At 35.7% G+C, this 19,730-nt stretch overlaps 2 protein-coding genes across 2 annotated transcripts in view; both read right to left on the bottom strand.

Moving 5' to 3' along the window:
- The window catches only part of LOC142349136 (cysteine-rich venom protein-like), a 319,707-nt gene that overhangs the window by 136,776 nt on the left and 163,201 nt on the right, over positions 1–19,730 (bottom strand). The window lies entirely within an intron of this gene.
- LOC142349697 (fibronectin-like) overlaps positions 1–19,730 on the bottom strand; it is a 106,879-nt gene that overhangs the window by 39,087 nt on the left and 48,062 nt on the right. The window lies entirely within an intron of this gene.

The following is a 19,730-nucleotide window of genomic DNA, read 5'->3' as shown; positions in this document are numbered from 1 at the left end:
TGATGAGCCTATTTGTCCAAAAGAACGCAACTTTCTGTGGGTGTTCTGACTGGGTGTCAAATCTTGCCTACTTGTAGGGCCTTGACCTCGTCCTTCATTTCGCGGTACATTGGTCTGTTAATCTTTTTGCTAGGCTTCAGAGACCAATGCGGATTCGATATATTCACTCTTTGTCATAGCAAGATTGAGTTCCTGCTTCTCAATGGAATTCGGAAAATTTGTTTCTTATATCTCTCGCCTACGCTGTTCTTTTTATCTGCTCCTGTGCAGCATAAACCAAACCAACCAATTATGTCTGCGAGAAGTCATCTGTACTACTGTCTGTATAGAATCCGGAGTTCATAGACTCTTGATAGCAATGGAGCTCTGGAGTTGTTGTCCAGGGTTTTTGTTGAACAATTGATCTCTCTACCCTAGAGATTTTTCGTTATGACAAGTATCTTCAAAATCTAAGTCTACACAACTTTTGGTTGATGCAATACATGTGCCCTGTTTCTTTTCCTTGCCACCTTCTTGATTACGATCATCTTGTAAAAATGTTTTCAGACATTTTGCAATTCTTTCGAGCAGCTCAGTTGTCTCTCTCTCTAATCAATGACTGAACCCATATGAGATTCTTTGACAATCATGTCTCGAACTGCCATCACTTTGCGTTATTTGGTAATCTTCATTATTATGAACATTTTTTTAGAGGCAAATAAATATTCCAGTGCCTTGGGTTCAATTTTGCTGATATCCCTACTTCTTTTACTGGTGAAGACTACGCAATCAAAATTCAGTCCGTTTTATATTGAAATTTTGGATTTCAAATCTTTCATTATCTATTACTGGCATTTTTTTTCACCTCTTCCCACAGTTAATTTCTGAAAGTGGCCACATTGAGAAAAGATGCTCGCAACAATATAGTGGAACATCTGGAGTCAAAGTGTAAGCATATGCAATCTTGAGTTACGCGTCTCAGCTAATCTATCTGTTGAAGTGGCTCAGGTAAGCTCATCGCTTAAAGCAATTGCGTCTGGAACTGCTCTCAGAGACAGTCATTTTTATTTTTGTGTCTTGCTGTGGCATCTCCAACACTGAGAACGAACAAGTCCAGACAGTTCTTGTCTTGAACTCAAGAACGTTCTTGTCTCATTTTTCTTGTTTTGAACTTAAAAAAGCTGTAGGTCAATTAAAAAAAACTATTTTCTTTTTTTAGTTTTAATTTGAGTTTTTTGCAGCTATTTCTTCTCTCGAAAGTGAAGCTATATCCAGACTCAATCGAACTCAACTTAAAAAGAAGAGAGGGTTTGAAAATTTGCCAGGCATCCAAAACACACGCCTAAATTCACAATGGAACTCCTAGTTGTTCGATTTTATGCTGAATATCACATAGCCTCCATTCACAACTTTAAAGACTTCTCTGTCTGAGTTTCGATCAATGTTTAAGGAACGAATCAATTCCAGAACGCAACCATTTTTGCACGCAGTATGTGAAACTACTGTCCGCTAGACCATTTTTGCTTTGGTTAGGAGCCGTCAGGTACCATTTTTCTGTAACTCAGCTTTGTTCGTTCTAAGTGATTTTTGAAGACATCGCTAAGTGTCTTTTGTACCACTTTTCATATAATTCTCCAACTCGTTACTTCCGCAGAGATTTGCAAGGAATCTCATAATCATCTTCCTTGAAGTCATCTCTTTCGGGCCTTTTCTTTAAGTCACTATTCACTGCTAGTGACACTGAACTAATCTACCCCTCGATTTTCTGTACTGTGCTCTCATGGAAATTCGGCATCCATTTCCTCAAAATTGTGAAGATTTTTGGCGGTGGAATCTCCAAACTATTGACAAGTCAAATTGGCCTTCAGTGCCCTCATTTCTCACACGGAGGACAACAAATTGGTTTTTTTTTTCACTAGAATTTAGTGATATATGGAGAGATCTGATTAGTAACTCAAGATAATATTTGAGCTTGTGAGAAGAAATGAGAATCGAAACAGTCAAAATAAGAATGCAGACATGGAATCAAGATGCATACTGGAAGTGTTAAGATTGACCAGGAAATCCTCGGAATTATATTCCTGAGTTATTCTTAACAAATAGGCATTTAAATAGGGTTCGCAATAGTCCATTATTAGATAATCTACAGCTATTGAAACTTATCTAATCGGAGCTCATAAACAAGATATTGATATTCTCAGCTAAAGGAGCTTTGTTGAATTGAAAAAGTTTTGATCTGACCAACCATAGCGGTGAGAGGAACTTTGTGCTCAACGGGAGTCATTGTTTTATTAAATTTTCGTTGATCCAATTATTCTCTGACCAGAGTTGTGAGTGGCTTCAATTGAAAGCTCCTCAAGGTTCCAATTCCAAATTAAAAACAATTGGTAGTTTTTCGGTTTATCCGAAGAGTAACGGAGCTTCATGCTTTGTGAACATTAGCCTAACTTTAATTGTTTTATTCCCAACTTCGAACACTCTGCTTTAGTTTTGATTTAATTTTTTATTAACAAACAAAATTGTTTAATATGTCCTCATTTTTTTACCTTTAAGTTTTTGCATGTTTTCATACTAAACACTAAACACAGGCAAGTCTGTCTTCATATGAAACTTCAATTTTTGAGGGGTTTTGCTTATGTTTATTTTTGGTCCAATGAATAAATATTGTGCTAATATTTTGCTAGTTATTGCGTTTTGCCAGCGTGTGATGTAGTAGTCTTATGGGTGATTTTAACCCCTAAAACGCTTAATTATGTATCTAGGCAGCTATCACAGAAACATTTTCAGCCTTTCATTTAATATACAATGATCATTTTATATTGTTTCTCGACGATTATCCAATCTTCTTTATTTGATTTTGATATATTGACATTTTGGACAAAATCGATATTTAGGTAGCAATAGGAAAATACTTTTGTTTTCAGAAAACAGCTGTTTCAACGTTGCCAAATTATGGTACATAGTTGTTGAATTTCAGTTTTGAAAAAAAAATTGGATTACACTACATTGCTGTGCTTTCATTAAAGAACAAAAAATTGCCTTTTGTTTCTTTTTATGTCAGATAAAAACAAGAATGATGTTCGATTTAAACTAAACTACTGGCAGGTCAAATTGACATTCGAATGATGCCTAATGAACAAAGAAGATAGTTCCATTGAAACGCTTACGGGTATTTTGTGTTCAGCGCCCTTTGCGTAGAATGGATTGTGAAAATTTGAGTTGTTTTTTTAATATATTGTTTGCTATTTATTGCCCTCTGACTAGTGACATGTCCAATTGGCGTTCAAAACAGTCAACGGTTAATGTATTCAATTTTTTTTGAAATGTAGGCTTATGGTTTTTATGATATTTGTTTCAAATAAAATTGTTTTCAAAAAAAGCTAGTTTTGCTAGTTTTTTTGAAAATTTTAATCGTATATGAAATTTTTCCGAATCATGAGACTCTCATTTGCACTCCTCTGGTCTGATTACCACCTTAAAGACAATGCAAATTTTTTAGTATTGGCGGTAAAAGAAGGCACAATTGATTCTATTCAGTACTTTTAGGGAATAGACTATGATTTTATAGGCTTCAACACAGTTTCCTCCAAAGAGTGATTTGATGTTTTGATTTTTGATTGTAATTGTTCTTTTTGTCAACGTATGACTTTCTGGATAATAACAGTTCTCAATTGCTTTCTGTTAGGGTATAAAGAAGGCCACTCAAAGAAATCAGTCGATAGGTAGAGACCTTCATGGCTTTGAACTTAATTGTTTTCGAAAAGTATAAACATATTTTTACAACTTTGCCCTTTTTTGTTTTTGGTCTGCTTGCTCATTATTGTCAACCATGGCGGACCCACATCTTTTTAAATGCTTTTTTAGGTTTTTTCATTTTTCATGAGATTTTTTGAGTTTTTTTTAAAGAAATAGAAATTAGTTTTTGATCTTATATAATGCTTGTTGTTTTTATCTGATTCTGTTAGTGGGCATCATCGGTCATCTAATAAGTTATTTCTGATTTTCAATAGTCGTTTGCGCTTAACGGGTTTTTGCAATTGGATAAATGTATAAACCATTTAAAATGGAGCTGTAAATTAATTTTTGAAAAGTTTTCTATCTGCTCCTCCTTTGGTAGACAATTAAGTCAAAATTGTGGTTGAGTGGGGTCCGAACATTATGTGAAAACGCACTTTACCTAAGTTAAGTATATTGTTTAAGTGAGAATCTATTGCGCTCGACATTATCTTGGTGAGTTAAATTTTACGTTTTTTTTATTTCTAATTATCTAACTTGTTTGCAAACAAAAGTGATTATCTGAGAGCAGCATTCGAGAAATATTTATCTGATATAAAAACGGCTAAGTGAGTCATCATTGCCTAACCATATGGTTGACTGCTTGAACTCCACTCGATCCTCTAATTTATTACACCAGCAACTACACGTTTTCTTTTCAATTTCGGTTTTTTTGAGTGCCATTACTGATAGCAGTGACATTACCCCATCAAATTTTCTCACCTTATCCTGGTCTTTTGCATTGTAAAAATTGTAATTTCAATCGCAAAGAATGACGGTACATTATTAATTTACTCAGTTTCCTTAAGCTAAACAACCACAAAACCAAATCAATTCCACGAATCGTAATATCAAACTTTCAATTTTACTAGTTATTGATAATTAATTCAGTGCCCTAATTTTTCATAAGAGCCGTGGTGATTGATACTGCAAAATATAAAACTCTGCAAAATTATATGATTCTCAAAAGATGATATATTTCATGATACGCAATCCTGAAAACGTACAGAAAAAATCATAGCCTTTTGCTTTTTTCTTTGAATCTTTCTTTGTTTTACAACTTCGAACGTTCTCTTCTATTCGATTCATTGGTTGATTTTAATTCTGAAAGAATAAACTTTTTTAGAAAAAACATTTCGGAGCAGTTTTTTATTCTTGATATGTTTTATAGAAATTAATAGACGGGAGAAGCAGCGTTATTGAATATTCTTTAGCCCTAACTGTGTTTGCGTGCTGTTATGTGGATTATATCTTTAGCCATTAGAGTGGAAACGTTGTTCAATCTGCACGGGTCGCCGCCTCTTAGAAGTCATACAAGGATCATATATGATGTCATACAAATCATATTGTATTTTCTAGTACGATCCTTATATGACTACTAAGAAATCTTACATGACCCTTGTCTGATTACCAAGAAATCATATATGAACCTAGTATGATTACCAATAACCATGAATCTATTTTTCATAAATTGTTTTACTATTTATGCATTTTCTATAATTTTTTTGTTTAGGCTTCACCTATATGATTCTCCGGCATCAATTTGTGATCCGCCAAAAGACCCTAAAGTACAATATCATTTGCAAAGTTGGGCACTAAATAAAAGATAAAGTCCAAATAGATAACTAAAGTTTTGAAATCCTCTGAAGCCAATGAAAACCTATAAATGTTTGCATATAATCTCAAATCCGTTTTGTGATCAAGTTCAAATGGCAAAGTTATTCTTTTAGGCGCACAAAGAAACAAACTTGCATTGCAAACGCGAAACAATAATTTGATATGTCCTCTGACTACATTATAAGGTCAAAAAAGACTCTGCATGATTTCTGAGAAAATTTTCAACTCCGATTTAAAATGAAAATTATACAGTCTTAAGGCTTTGAATTTTTTTGTATGATTTCTAGTAAATCACATATTATTTTTGTATGAATTAAGTGAAATCATACAAATCATACATAAACTAGTATGATTACAACGAATCATATAAAACCTGGTAAGGCTACTAAAAACATTGTATGATGAACAACCCGGGGACGAAATTAACAGTTTTTTAGGCGAACATTAAATGAGCTCCAGTTACTCAAAGTTTTCATTGAAAACTAATTGACCATCAGGCAAACAGGAGAGAATTTTAAGGGCGCAATATATTGTACACGTAGCAAGTACACCAAAAATATGCAACTTAGTAAAAGTCATTTGAAAGATTTTTGAATTAAAAAAATTGTTATGGTGCTGAATGCAAACAATTGGGAGATAACTTTATGAATCACGAATATATCAAATGTTTACATGAAATCAAAAATTGGAAAAAAATCACTGAATATGTGTCCAAAATTTGAAACACGATATCAGCCCCCCGCCACAAAAATATTTGGAGAAGACTGAACGCAAAAATTTTGAGACTCAAAACCGATTATGAGCAAGATTTTAAAAATTTTATAAGCTTTTTGGTTTAGAGTTAGTATTTTTTAATGAAAGTTCGAATAATTTTTTTCTTATTCTGTATTCATGTTACTGTTTTCGCTTAATGTCGACTTTTTACTGGTTACAAATTTACGCCAATTTTCCACCAACTAAATGTTCAAAGAATTGATCGTCTTCTCGACTATGATCCTGCGCGACACTCGACGCTATGTTCACAATGATTGAACAAAAAAGAAAAGTTTAAAATTTGGATTTTTACGTCGTTCTCAAAGGACATGAGACGCAAGTGCTATTACAGTATAGCTTTTCGTTTCTGAACTATTATTAGTAGATTAAGGAGATGGAGTTGACCTAAAGCATCTCAATCCTTAAAATTGTTTGATATTCCCGGACCCTAGTGTTATAGTAAAGAGCTACTGATTCATGATATATCAATATTAAAAGGGTATAACTGTACTGTTTCATAATACTCTAAAGGTGTTTTGCTCGAAAGCTTTATGTGGAATTGATATCAATCATGGGTCCTTAACCCCTAGTTGAGAGAGGGACTTGGCTTTCGAAATAGTAATTAATTTGCAAAGTTTCGAAGTTTATCTTGAGCGTATTTGATAAGTAAACAAAAGGAGCGAACTTGAGCGATTTAGGTTGGTGTGAAATCTTATGTAAACAAAAGGGAGATTAGATTTGCAAAGTGATCAAGTTGTCAGAAATAGTCAGAATCAAACTCCAAGGTCATTAAACGGAAGAAACCAAGTACGAATATACCAAAAAAAGAATGGAAGGGCTTGGCAAAAACAATGATAATTTAATAAATAAATTCCCCGAAATGCATCCTCTAATAGCCATTTTGGTATGATAAACGCAAGTATTTATTACCTATTAGTAATTACAAGTTTGGGATTACTGCTTAGTGTTTTCAGGAAGTATATAATAGGTATGTTAACAAGGAAAAATTACTGCTAAAGAAGGGAGAAATCCAAAAGGAATGCTTTGAAGAATTTGTCGGCCAAATTTATTGTATCTTTCCAAGACAAAGGATGTTTGTTTGCCTCCAACGATCACCCAATGCATGGGGAATACAAATTAAAGACAAGGAAGTAAAGTTGTTGTCACAAACCATACTGTGTGAATAAGCAAATCTATTTATATATGAAAGAAAAAGGAATTACCAATAATTAGTTTTTCGAATGGCAGAAAAGAGACTTTTAATCGTTAAAAACTGACACTTTTATAGAGTAGTTCAGCAAGTGTTCGGATTTTGGTGCAAAACAATCAAACAAGCTTGAAATCATATTAAATTAAGTAAAAGAAAAGGATGGTTGAAGGGACATGCATGAAGAAATGAAAAGGAAAAAAAAACGATTTGAAAAAGTGTTAGCTTTTTATTGCAATAGTGTTTTGAATCCAAACGCGGTAACCCCATTTTAGGAGAACTAGTGAGAGTATTATTTCAGTAGTGTTTTGTTTTTGCAGGAGAAAATTGGAAGATATCTTGGGAATTATTGCAATTAGTTGTTGGAGTTCTTATATCCAAATTTTGTCAGTCAGGTCGCATTTAGCGGGGGATTTTCGGTTAAATCATAGTGTCTCGTAGAATCAGAGCTCGGAAAAAGTAACACTACTATCGGTTTGGTAATCACACATTGTAGGAAATCATTGTTGTCAGGGAAAAGCGGTAACTAAAGTATTAGAGATTCAAAAGGTCTAAACATTTGCAAAAGAGAATTTTGGGTGGAAAAAACGAGTTATGAAGTGAGTTCAATGTATGAGATGGGACTGATTATTGCCCTGAAGTGTTCTAGAGAATAGATTGATAAGTCCAAAAGAGCACAATGGCTGTTTGAAGGAATTTCTGATAGAGAGAAACTCCAAAGTCCCAAATCCAGGCGTCCGCATTTTCACCAACCCCCCCGCAAGTCTTGAAAACCCTACTTCCTCAAGTCCAATCACCATGAAATTTTAACTGATCACTCCTAGGACAATTGCTTACACATTGAAAAAAACAACGGGCTTTTTCCGTTACCCGAAACCGTTCTTTTGGCCTTTAAAGTAAAACATAGAAAATAGATGAAAGGCCAACTTCTTATTCTCCTTTGAAAGAAGCGACACTTTTTCTAGAGTCAAAACATTTTACCAAGGCCTCGTTCAGAGTGGAAAGTTGAGATAAATTACCTGTCAATCCCAAAGTATTAGCACTGAAACTATTCTACAATGGAATAAGGGACAGAAAGAGCTAAGTTTTATTTTCCTTTTTTTATGACTCTAAGGAAATGGTTAAAGTTTTATTTAGAACGGAACATTACTCCAGCCAAATGGGAAACAAAGGTATCATAGTTTAAATTGGATGCGTATTCGTTACTTAGGAAGGAAAAAGCAAGCGTGCAAAAAAATTGCACACATATTGCTAAGCATGAAACATGGATTTTGCCACATTCTGACATTATCAAACCGAGTTAAACACGCAGCTTCGGTCATCTCGAACAAACATTTACATAAGATAATTTGGAGCGCGTGACCATTATTCTACGCCCACTATTGCACTAATACGTTAGGTCAAAATGTTCTAAAAGGAACGACACGTTACATTTTGCTGATAAGAACTGATAATTTTGAGTACCCTTAAGAACAAGAAAAACCAGCAGACGCGAGAGAGCGAGTCTGAGAGAAAGACTTACGAGGCTGAGAAACAGCAGTTCGTCAGTCAAAGCGTGAGAGAGAAAGCTCAAGTGGAGCAGTTGATTGTCAGAGTGAGAAAATTGTACTTGTCTAGTGAGTTCTTTGCGAAAGAACATAATTTAGCAGTTGCAGTGAGTGAAACTTCAAAACTTCAAAGTTATTCAAAATTGTTGGCTGGGAAGATTATAAGTTTTTGGCCAGTAACATAGCTACTGGGAGGCAGAACTTATTTTAGTTATCGGTGAAAACAAGTAGAGTGACGGATTTGTGGATACTTGTGGAGAGAGTGATTGAATTGGATTGATTTAGTGTGGACCATTAATTAGTTATGATAGAAAAATTTCTTTTGATTGTTGAATTTACTCAATTAACTGTATCTGGCTTGTTTTACTCAATTAATATTACTTGTTGCTGGTATTACATATTTTGATTATTAATTCAATTATCCAGAGTGAAGTTTTCAAGCAGCCGATAGAGCAACAATTTTTGGGGACAACACAGTACACTCCCTACAACAAGAGGAACTACCAAACAAATCTTTTGGAATTTTGATAGAGTTTTGGGCGCTAGCCAGTCCCCAGCTAGAAGCCTTCTAACTACAAAGATACAAAATTCTACAGTGGCGCTCCTGGGTGGGCTCTCTTGTTAAAAAGGGAGTTGTAAATCAAAATTTGAACACGAAACGAGTGTGATTAGAGTTCTGAGGGACTTTCAACAAGTGCTCAAAAGTGGCGCCTTTCGACGCAGAACAAGTCGAGGAAAACGTTGAAGATAATTGGAACGAGACTACAAGTGTAGCGGAACGGAGGAGATTGAGAGAATTTGAGCAACAGAGACAGACATTACCCGGAGAGGGTTATTTTGGAACACAGTCAGTCATTTTTCTCGGGACGAGGATTCTAACTGAGCGTAGAGCTGGGAGTACCCAAGCAGATAGATTGAGGAGATTACTCAGACAGAGACGAGAAGAAGAACTAAGACGACTTGCAGCAGAGGTTGAAGCCTCAGAAGAGCATTCAGAGTGAAAGGCAGTATTTTGGAAAACAATGGCAGGATTCGGGTCTATAAAACGCTTTCCTTCGCCTAGGTATGAAGTTTGGGAGGACTGGCGTGAGTATTACTTGGATGTTTGTGAAGTGTTCATGTGGACAGAAGAAGAAGTCAAGAGATACTTGCCAGAGAAGTTGTGTGATTGGGCACTTGACTCCTTGTATTATTTGCCACACAAATTTTGGAAATCCGATCAAAAGTATCGTGCTTGGACTATTCAAGAAACTTTGTACTTTTTTGATCTGAGACTGTCCAATAACCCACAGCTTTATGAGGATGCGTTTGAGAGATACTTGATAGAGAAAGAGGAATATGAGGAAGCGGTTTTACAGTGTGAAATTGACAGACCAGTTTTTCAAAGTGACGTTGTTGACGGAGAGGAGTTACAGCGCCAAGAGCGGACTCCAACATCAGACAAAAAGAAAGATGTTCAAGTGAAAACCGATATTATTGTCAAATCAGTGATGACCAAAAAGCCAGCAAAGATTTCTTCGACTAAACATTGGTCTACCATAAAAGCTGTTGGTTTTGGGGTAAAAGCAGTGCTGGGAGAGAACCCGAAGTTCAGAAACGGTACGAAAAGAAGCTTTTCAAAATTGGCTGACAGTTTGTCCGGTGTGGAGATTGTTGCTGATTCAAATGTCATTGGTGGCAATCGCACCTTCAATTTTTACGGAGAGATGGAGGAGCAGATTACGACAAAGACAATATCTGAAGATGAACAGTTCAAGAAAATGATGGATAGATGCATTGCACGGTGGGACAATAGTGAGAAGATGAAAATTGCAGAGCGGAGGAACGAAGCACTCGAGGAAATTGATTTCAGTGAGTTGGAGGATGATGCAACTTTTGTTCACGACGATTTTAGTGATGATGACAGCTTCTTTGAAAGTGACGATGAACACAAGTTTTATTGCATGGACGACGATTTGTTCCTACCAAACATTCGTGGGCGGCACAGTTGTTCTGATTCTTTGGCGTCGACACCAGGAAATGAATTGACAGTTGTGAAGAGGTGCTCCAAAAGTTTGACAACTCTTGAAGAAATCACGTCCGGTCCTGGCGTGCCGTGGCACTTTGGCAAATGGATAGATGTTGGAGAAACAGCTATGCCGCATTTTAGTGTCGCATACAGAGATGATTTGGCCACAGCAGCAGAAAATATTTTTATTGGAAATTTGATTGCTAATAGTTCACGCCAGGGTATAATCAGTACTGGGTCGCAGCACTTTGACCACATTAGTGTGACCCGAACGTCTGAAAATAACTCTGAGAAATTACAAGGGAGTTTTGTATCTTTCCCAACAGACGGTGCCGATCGCAAAGCCACCCAAAGTTGTGGTAGCAAGGCTGCAAAAGCAAACACGGATGGATTTCTAGAAGAAAGCAAAGAAGAAAAATCGACTACAGCCGCGAAGTCAGGCGGAAATTTTTTCTCCGAGAATTGGAAAGAAAACGCAGTTGATGAAACAGATAAATATGAAAAAGAGGACTCAAAAAGTTCCGTGACTGCCGTAGGGAGCGGGAATACTATAGAAGAAGAAATAAATAGTTTTGGAAATTCGCTTCAGCTAGTGCCTGTAATTTGTAGAAAGCTGGATAATCAGAGCTTCGATGCAGAAATAGCGGCGGCTGGGGAAACAGTTGTTTATGATGTTTGTGACCATTCAACTGCTGAAGAATTAGTAAAGTCTGACGCCTTCATTAATGAGCAAGATGGAAGTGGTGATGGCTCGGGTGATGTGGTTTGTGGTTTAGTTCAGATGAATTTGGAAGAGCCAGATCTCAAGAAAAAATGTTCATTAAACTCGGAGGCTCTATTACTCCACTGGGATGAGAAAAAGTTGAAACTGAGTTTCTCTTATGCTGCCAATGATGGGACTCCTCAGAGCAGTCAGTTTGAAAGAAGCGCAAATGAGCAGTCACTGATGTTGGGGCAAGGCAGTGTTTCTACTCCAGAAGAAATCTTATTCCGAGAATATTCAATTAGCGAATCAGATTGTGAAGTGTTGCACATCCAGAAGGGAGAGTATGGCGACGATAAGTCATGTCACCTTCAAGGGAAATTGATCTGGAGCTGAAATTGCTATTTGACGGAGAAAACAGTTTTCCGTTTGATTTTGGAGAGAATGTAGTGCCAGTACAATTCGAGAGTTCTTATTCGAAGCAAGATAATGAACGGGAGCAGTCCTCTGATTTTGAAGTCAAGAAAGCAATAGGCGCTAACCGGAATCAGTTGACGAGAGGCGTATGCAGCCGAGAAGAGATAGTACAATATAGGAGGGAGGTGTCGTATAGTTCTTCTCCGAACTTTTTGAGGGCGAAGGACGATCAGAGAGGTCTGGAATTCGAGTACCCTAAGTTGTGCGGGCTGTTGTTTAGAAAGCAAAAAGTCAGTCGGAAGGCGAAATGGAACAAACTGAAAACGAGGTGTTATTCGTCCAGGGGAGTCTTGCGCAAACGAGCGAAAAAGTCGAAGAATGAGAATGAAGGCGGTCATCCATTCAAGCATCGGAGGAAGAAAGAAGAGTTGACAAAGTTGGTAAAGTTGAACTGTCTTTGGTGAGAACTAGTTAGTCAAATCTTCAGCTCTTATGGTTGGGGGTTATTATGCCATAAATTAAATTAGAAGCTCACAATTGAATCAACAAATCTGCTGTTAATTTTCAAAGTGCATGTGCTCTTAATGACAAAAACCATTGGAAAAAGATGGTCAGTTTAATTAAGATGTACATAATTGAGACTAGGATTAAGAGTTAGGGTTGTTGTTATAGTATTGTTTTGATATTGAGCTTCTTTTCAGCCAGTGTTTTGGTCTAAAAACCATTGGTTGACTGAGTCATTTTTTAATGATCATGCTTATATCTTCTAGTTATTATCTAACCACTAATCGGTGCTCTGGGCATTTCCTAACTTTCACTTACTTGGAGCTCTATTTAAATGGTTCACACTAACTTAGGTTCACTATTTTACTGAAAAACGCTCTGTGCAGAGGAGAGGGTGTGCTAGTCCTCAGTGAACAACGGATTTTTTATTATTCGGGAGAATAATAGTCTAGAAGGGAGGAGTGTGGAATTGATATAAATCATGGGTCCTTAACCCCTAGTTGAGAGAGGGACTTGGCTTTCGAAATAGTAATTAATTTGCAAAGTTTCGAAGTTTATCTTGAGCGTATTTGATAAGTAAACAAAAGGAGCGAACTTGAGCGATTTAGGTTGGTGTGAAATCTTATGTAAACAAAAGGGAGATTAGATTTGCAAAGTGATCAAGTTGTCAGAAATAGTCAGAATCAAACTCCAAGGTCATTAGACGGAAGAAACCAAGTACGAATATACCAAAAAAAGAATGGAAGGGCTTGGCAAAAACAATGATAATTTAATAAATAAATTCCCCGAAATCCCAAAAATGCATCCTCTAATAGCCATTTTGGTATGATAAACGCAAGTATTTATTACCTATTAGTAATTACAAGTTTGGGATTACTGCTTAGTGTTTTCAGGAAGTATATAATAGGTATGTTAACTAGGAAAAATTACTGCTAAAGAAGGGAGAAAAACAAAAGGAATGCTTTGAAGAATTTGTCGGCCAAATTTATTGTATCTTTCCAAGACAAAGGATGTTTGTTTGCCTCCAACGATCACCCAATGCATGGGGAATACAAATAAAAGACAAGGAAGTAAAGTTGTTGTCACAAACCAAACTGTGTGAATAAGCAAATCTAATTATATATGAAAGAAAAAGGAATTACCAATAATTAGTTTTTCGAATGGCAGAAAAGAGACTTTTAATCGTTAAAAACTGACACTTTTATAGAGTAGTTCAGCAAGTGTTCGGATTTTGGTGCAAAACAATCAAAAAAGCTTGAAATCATATTAAATTAAGTAAAAGAAAAGGATGGTTGAAGGGACATGCATGAAGAAATGAAAAGGAAAAAAAAACGATTTGAAAAAGTGTTAGCTTTTTATTGCAATAGTGTTTTGAATCCAAACGCGGTAACCCCATTTTAGGAGAACTAGTGAGAGTATTATTTCAGTAGTGTTTTGTTTTTGCAGGAGAAAATTGGAAGATATCTTGGGAATTATTGCAATTAGTTGTTGGAGTTCTTATATCCAAATTTTGTCAGTCAGGTCGCATTTAGCGGGGGATTTTCGGTTAAATCATAGTGTCTCGTAGAATCAGAGCTCGGAAAAAGTAACACTACTATCGGTTTGGTAATTACACATTGTAGGAAATCATTGTTGTCAAGGAAAAGCGGTAACTAAAGTATTAGAGGTTCAAAAGGTCTAAACATTTTCAAAAGAGAATTTTGGGTGGAAAAAACGAGTTATGAAGTGAGTTCAATGTATGAGATGGGACTGATTATTGCCCTGAAGAGTTCTAGAGAATAGATTGATAAGTCCAAAAGAGCACAATGGCTGTTTGAAGGAATTTCTGATAGAGAGAAACTCCTAAGTCCCAAATCCAGTCGTCCGCATTTTCACCACCCCCCCCGCAAGTCTTGAAAACCCTACTTCCTCAAGTCCGATCACCATGAAATTTTAACTGATCACTCCTAGGACAATTGCTTACACATTGAAAAAAAACAACGGGTTTTTTCCGGTACCCGAAACCGTTCTTTTGGCCTTTAAAGTAAAACATAGAAAATAGATGAAAGGCCAACTTCTTATTCTCCTTTGAAAGAAGCGACACTTTTTCTAGAGTCAAAACATTTTACCAAGGCCTCGTTCAGAGTGGAAAGTTGAGATAAATTACCTGTCAATCCCAAAGTATTAGCACTGAAACTATTCTACAATGGAATAAGGGACAGAAAGAGCTAAGTTTTATTTTCCTTTTTTTATGACTCTAAGGAAATGGTTAAAGTTTTATTTAGAACGGAACATTACTCCAGCCAAATGGGAAACAAAGGTATCATAGTTTAAATTGGATGCGTATTCGTTACTTAGGAAGGAAAAAGCAAGCGTGCAAAAAAATTGCACACATATTGCTAAGCATGAAACATGGATTTTGCCACATTCTGACATTATCAAACCGAGTTAAACACGCAGCTTCGGTCATCTCGAACAAACATTTACATAAGATAATTTGGAGCGCGTGACCATTATTCTACGCCCACTATTGCACTTATACGTTAGGTCAAAATGTTCTAAAAGGAACGACACGTTACATTTTGCTGATAGAAACTGATAAGTTTGAGTACCCTTAAGAACAAGAAAAACCAGCAGACGCGAGAGAGCGAGTCTGAGAGAAAAACTTACCAGGCTGAGAAACAGCAGTTCGTCAGTCAAAGCGTGAGAGAGAAAGCTCAAGTGGAGCAGTTGATTGTCAGAGTTAGAAAATTGTACTTGTTTAGTGAGTTCTTTGCGAAAGGACATAATTTAGCAGTTGCAGTGAGTGAAACTTCAAAGTTATTCAAAATTGTTGGCTGGGAAGATTATAAGCTTTTGGCCAGTAACATAGCTACTGGGAGGCAGAACTTATTTTAGTTATCGGTGAAAAGAAGTAGAGTGACGCATTTGTGGATACTTGTGGAGAGAGTGATTGAATTGGTTTGATTTAGTGTGGACCATTAATAAGTTATGATAGAAAAATTTCTTTTGATTGTTGAATTTCCTCAATTAACTGTCTCTGGCTTGTTTTACTCAATTAACATTACTTGTTGCTGGTATTACATATTTTGATTTTTAATTCAATTATCCAGAGTGAAGTTTTCAAGCAGCCGATAGAGCAACAATTTTTGAGGACAACACAGTACACTCCCTACAACAAGAGGAACTACCAAACAAATCTTTTGGAATTTAGATAGAGTTTTGGGCGCTAGCCAGTCCCCAGCTAGATGCCTTCTAACGACAAAAATACAAAATTCTACACTTTAAATAGGCGCAGAATAAGCTCAGACAACATTTTTTTTTCAAAACTTTATCATGCTCTCTCAGTTTTGATTTATTTCTCTGCTCAACAAAAGTCAAATAATACCTGTAAAACCCAGAAATTCGCACGAAATCAAGGGGTATAAATTCATCTTTATGCATAATAGTTTCATTAATCAATCATAAATTAACTATTATGCAGTTGGTTTTTTCTCTAAGTTAATTTTCGTGGAGGATTCTTCTAATGATTTGAGCTCTGATCATTAAAAATGGCTGAAAGACAATTCTGAACAATTTATGCTAAGTTTAAGAATTCAATCTGTTTTTACCCTGAAAAGACTTTTTTTGTCTGAATTTACACTCTTCGTATTAAGATGTGAACTGATCATATAATATGTTCATTTAAAAAAAAACAGACTGAGAAACGCTATTCAGCGCTGATTTACTATGGGACTATGATTCCGGCACTTATACAGCCGCAATTTTCAACATGACATCATTAAATTCCTACAGATCTGCTCAAGCAATCTTTGATTTAGATTTTGTCAGTAATATTGTTTCATTTTAGATGATCCCTAGCATTAAAAATATAGTTTTATCAATTTGAACTTAAAGATGCCTTTGTATTTTGAGAAAAATCAAAAACGATTTGGATATTGTTCTGTATGCAAATTCAAAAAAAACAATGACCTAACCTCACGGCAAGTGTTTATACGGTTTCGGATAGCCAACATTTTTTTGAGTTTTTAATTTTGAAAAAAGTGTATTGATCACAAGTTTTTAAGCCGCATACAAAAAGGTAAGCCTTTAGTGTCTCAGTTACCAAAGCAAAAAAAAAGTAAGCTAAGGCATGTAATCATTTTACCAGGACTGATTTATAATATTAGGAAACGCATTTGGAGCTTTTTGTATTGACCAGGAATGAATCCCAGGTTTAGATCTCGACCTATGAAAAGACTTTGTAATTCTAGATGAGGGTCCAACATTGACTATATATACACGGTCCAGCTCCTAGTTAAAGTCGAGGGAAAGACTTTTTATGGGTCCAGATAAAGTCTTTTCATAAGAAATAAAGGTTGAGCTAGGTCTTTTCACGTGTCGATGATTGCATTTTTGTGGGATTAATAATAATTAACTTTTCTATATTTCTTTTTGTAGATGTGTTACATCTACCAGCAACACTAAACTAGCGTTGCAATAGGCAGTCTACCTTCAAAAATCGGAAGGAATTTTTCCAAAAAAAAACTTAAGATTAATTGAATTCTTAGGATAAAATAGTTTACGCAAGGACCCTGTCTTTCTAATTTTTTCGGCTGAATTCAACTAGTTAAAAAAGCTCTAACGATAGACTTTTCATCGGCAACGAGTTTAGTTGATATAATTTAGTTCATTTGACTCTAAAAATATTTTATAATAATATTATAATATAAATATAAATATAAATTATAATATAAATATTTTTATAATAATACATTTCGTTTTTCGATAAAATATGAGAAACAATGAAAAAGTTGAAAGGTCAAACCCGTTGTTTACGTAATAAGCACTTGCCGATTTTCAGCGCAAACGTAAATTATTGGGTTCCGGGGTCCGAATATTTTAGGTCGAGCTAAATCCCAGCATCATATTTGGGTTGAGCTAAAGTCCAGCATCAAAAATTTGGTCTGAATCAAAGTCTAGTTGAACGATTAGGTTCAGCTAAAGTCTTTACATGGGCTGTTTGAGTCGAACGTGGTATTTTCATGCATCTTTTTGTTCGAGGATAGTCTTTTCATAAGTCGAGGTCTGAAGCTGGGATATTCTTGGTAGTCATACAAAAACATATACGGACATATAAGAACTAACGAAAATTCATTTGCATTTATGGCCCATGAAAAGAGAAAATTTCAACGATGGAGTAAGTGAGAGGTGGCTCTGGGCAGTTCAGGCAGAAAGAAAATGTAAACTGCTGCTGCTGTTTCGGTATTTTGGGCGCATATCCTTAGTGTACATCAAACTTCGAGTGTTTTCATGCTGAGTTTTCTTCTGAGGCCAAATTTTTACAATATGAGAATATGTCTTGTGATGTCGTGTGATATGCTCGACATCTTCGATATGCTCAGTTTCGAACGTAAGAAGGCTTCGGTGCGTTTGGTCTGCTCAGTTTTGGTGGTTTCGAACAAAAGACAGATTTGGTGTCGTCATTTCTGGACGCATGGGTGATTCGGTATATTTCGATTTCGACTATTAGCTATGTTCGGTATTTAAACGAAATCATTCGTCTATTCGGTTTTAGACGTGACATTTTTTTGGTTTTTCAATATGAAAATTTGATTTCTCTGCTCATAATATAGTTGAACGTTGCGAAAAAATTCATTTTGCAGGAATTTTAAACGTACTTATCAGACAAAAACTTAGGAAGAGTGTGCGTTTTTAGCTCCTTCACAAAAATATTTGAGCGAATATAAATTTCTTGGTTAATTTTCAATGCGAAAATATGACATACTTGTTGACTATTGATTAGACTTCCTTTGATTTCGTCACATTCACTGAGTATTGACATATTCTTGTTTTTATAGTTTGCAAGAAGAGGTTTTAAAGATTGGTTAGGTTTGAAATCGTAATTAATACATTTTTTTGGTCTCGCGGATAATCCTGCTTTTAAAACTTGGAAATTACAGGTTTCTGATAATTCTCTCAACGGTACCGAACATCTCGATGTAACGGCTACTCTCATATCAAAGACAAGGAAAAGATCACACCGCCCAGTTCGTTTCAGCGGTTTCAAATCTGTTCGGATATTATGCTTTTGTAGTTAACTTTTCAGAACTGTATTATCCGCTAAAACGTAGACTAGAAATTTTGTTCCTCAGAAGCAAAAATTGAGATTATCAAAATTATTTCTCTGTTCACAAGTCAAAGTTAAGTTGTTCTGTAAAATCTCTAAGATGATTTACAAAACCAAAACACGATAGCAACCGCTTCTTATTTTATATCTAAAAGATTTTTTCGTCAAAACGAATTTTTTTTCAATTTAAAATAAACAAAACTGCTAAACTCAACACATTCTCGTATTCTTTCAAGCTCAGTTTAAGCTTCTTGTCACGTGGTTTTAGATGTCAAAAGTAGATCTCGATTAGTTGTAGATTGCGATGTCGGCAGATTGTGAACAGTTTTCAATAACATCACTTCTTCAGTTTAAATTTGATATCTTGAGAAGTTTGTTAACCGTATAAAAAATGTCGAATAATCTGTATTAACGAGAGGTTGATTCGCAAACCAATCGTAATGAATCTGAAGCAATATCTTCAAGTCTTTGTACCTCGAAATAAAGGTTTGCTGATGTTGAGGTATTTCGAGTTTGAGTCTGAGTTTCATTTCATGAATGATTTTCACGCACTAATAATAGCTTACTAAATATAAAAGTTGACAAAAGTGAACAAATCAGTTTGGCTTCGTCCGATAGAAAGTGGCATTAAATTTAGCTGATTCTGTTATTATAATTGCACTGCTTGATTTGGCCTTGAATTGATTTCCTATTAGTGAAGCGCTGCTGCCACGCTCATACATTTAAAAAGTGACGATACCAAATCTTTCTTATATTAAATACCGAACAAAAAAAGATTCCGACGGATAAAGCATTAGGTTTTTCGTCGTTTCTGGCTAGAGTAAAACGATGATGCCGACAATTTCTTACGTTTAAAAACCGAAGATTTCTCATCTAGGGCAGTCAAAATTCTGAGTATCTGTTTTATCCTAAATTTGTACTACGCTCATTGGATGCATTTTTCCATGCATTTCAATTCGATAGTCAATTCCTTTCGCCCCCAATTACCTCACTAATCTCACTTCGCCCCCCCCCCCAGGACAATTACCCTCCTACTCTTACAGCAGTTTGGGGGGTAATCAGGGGGGGGGGGGGTAATTTTGACACGGGTAGTCAATTTGATTTCTAAGAGAACTAAACTCAGACAGCCTGAA

The sequence above is a fragment of the Convolutriloba macropyga genome, chromosome 11 (genome assembly GCF_964194025.1).
Source record: "Convolutriloba macropyga chromosome 11, txConMacr16.3, whole genome shotgun sequence".
Classification (NCBI taxonomy): Eukaryota; Metazoa; Xenacoelomorpha; order Acoela; family Convolutidae; genus Convolutriloba; species Convolutriloba macropyga.
The sequence above is the reverse complement of the archived record's forward strand: the minus strand, read 5'-3'. Positions and strand labels throughout refer to the sequence as shown.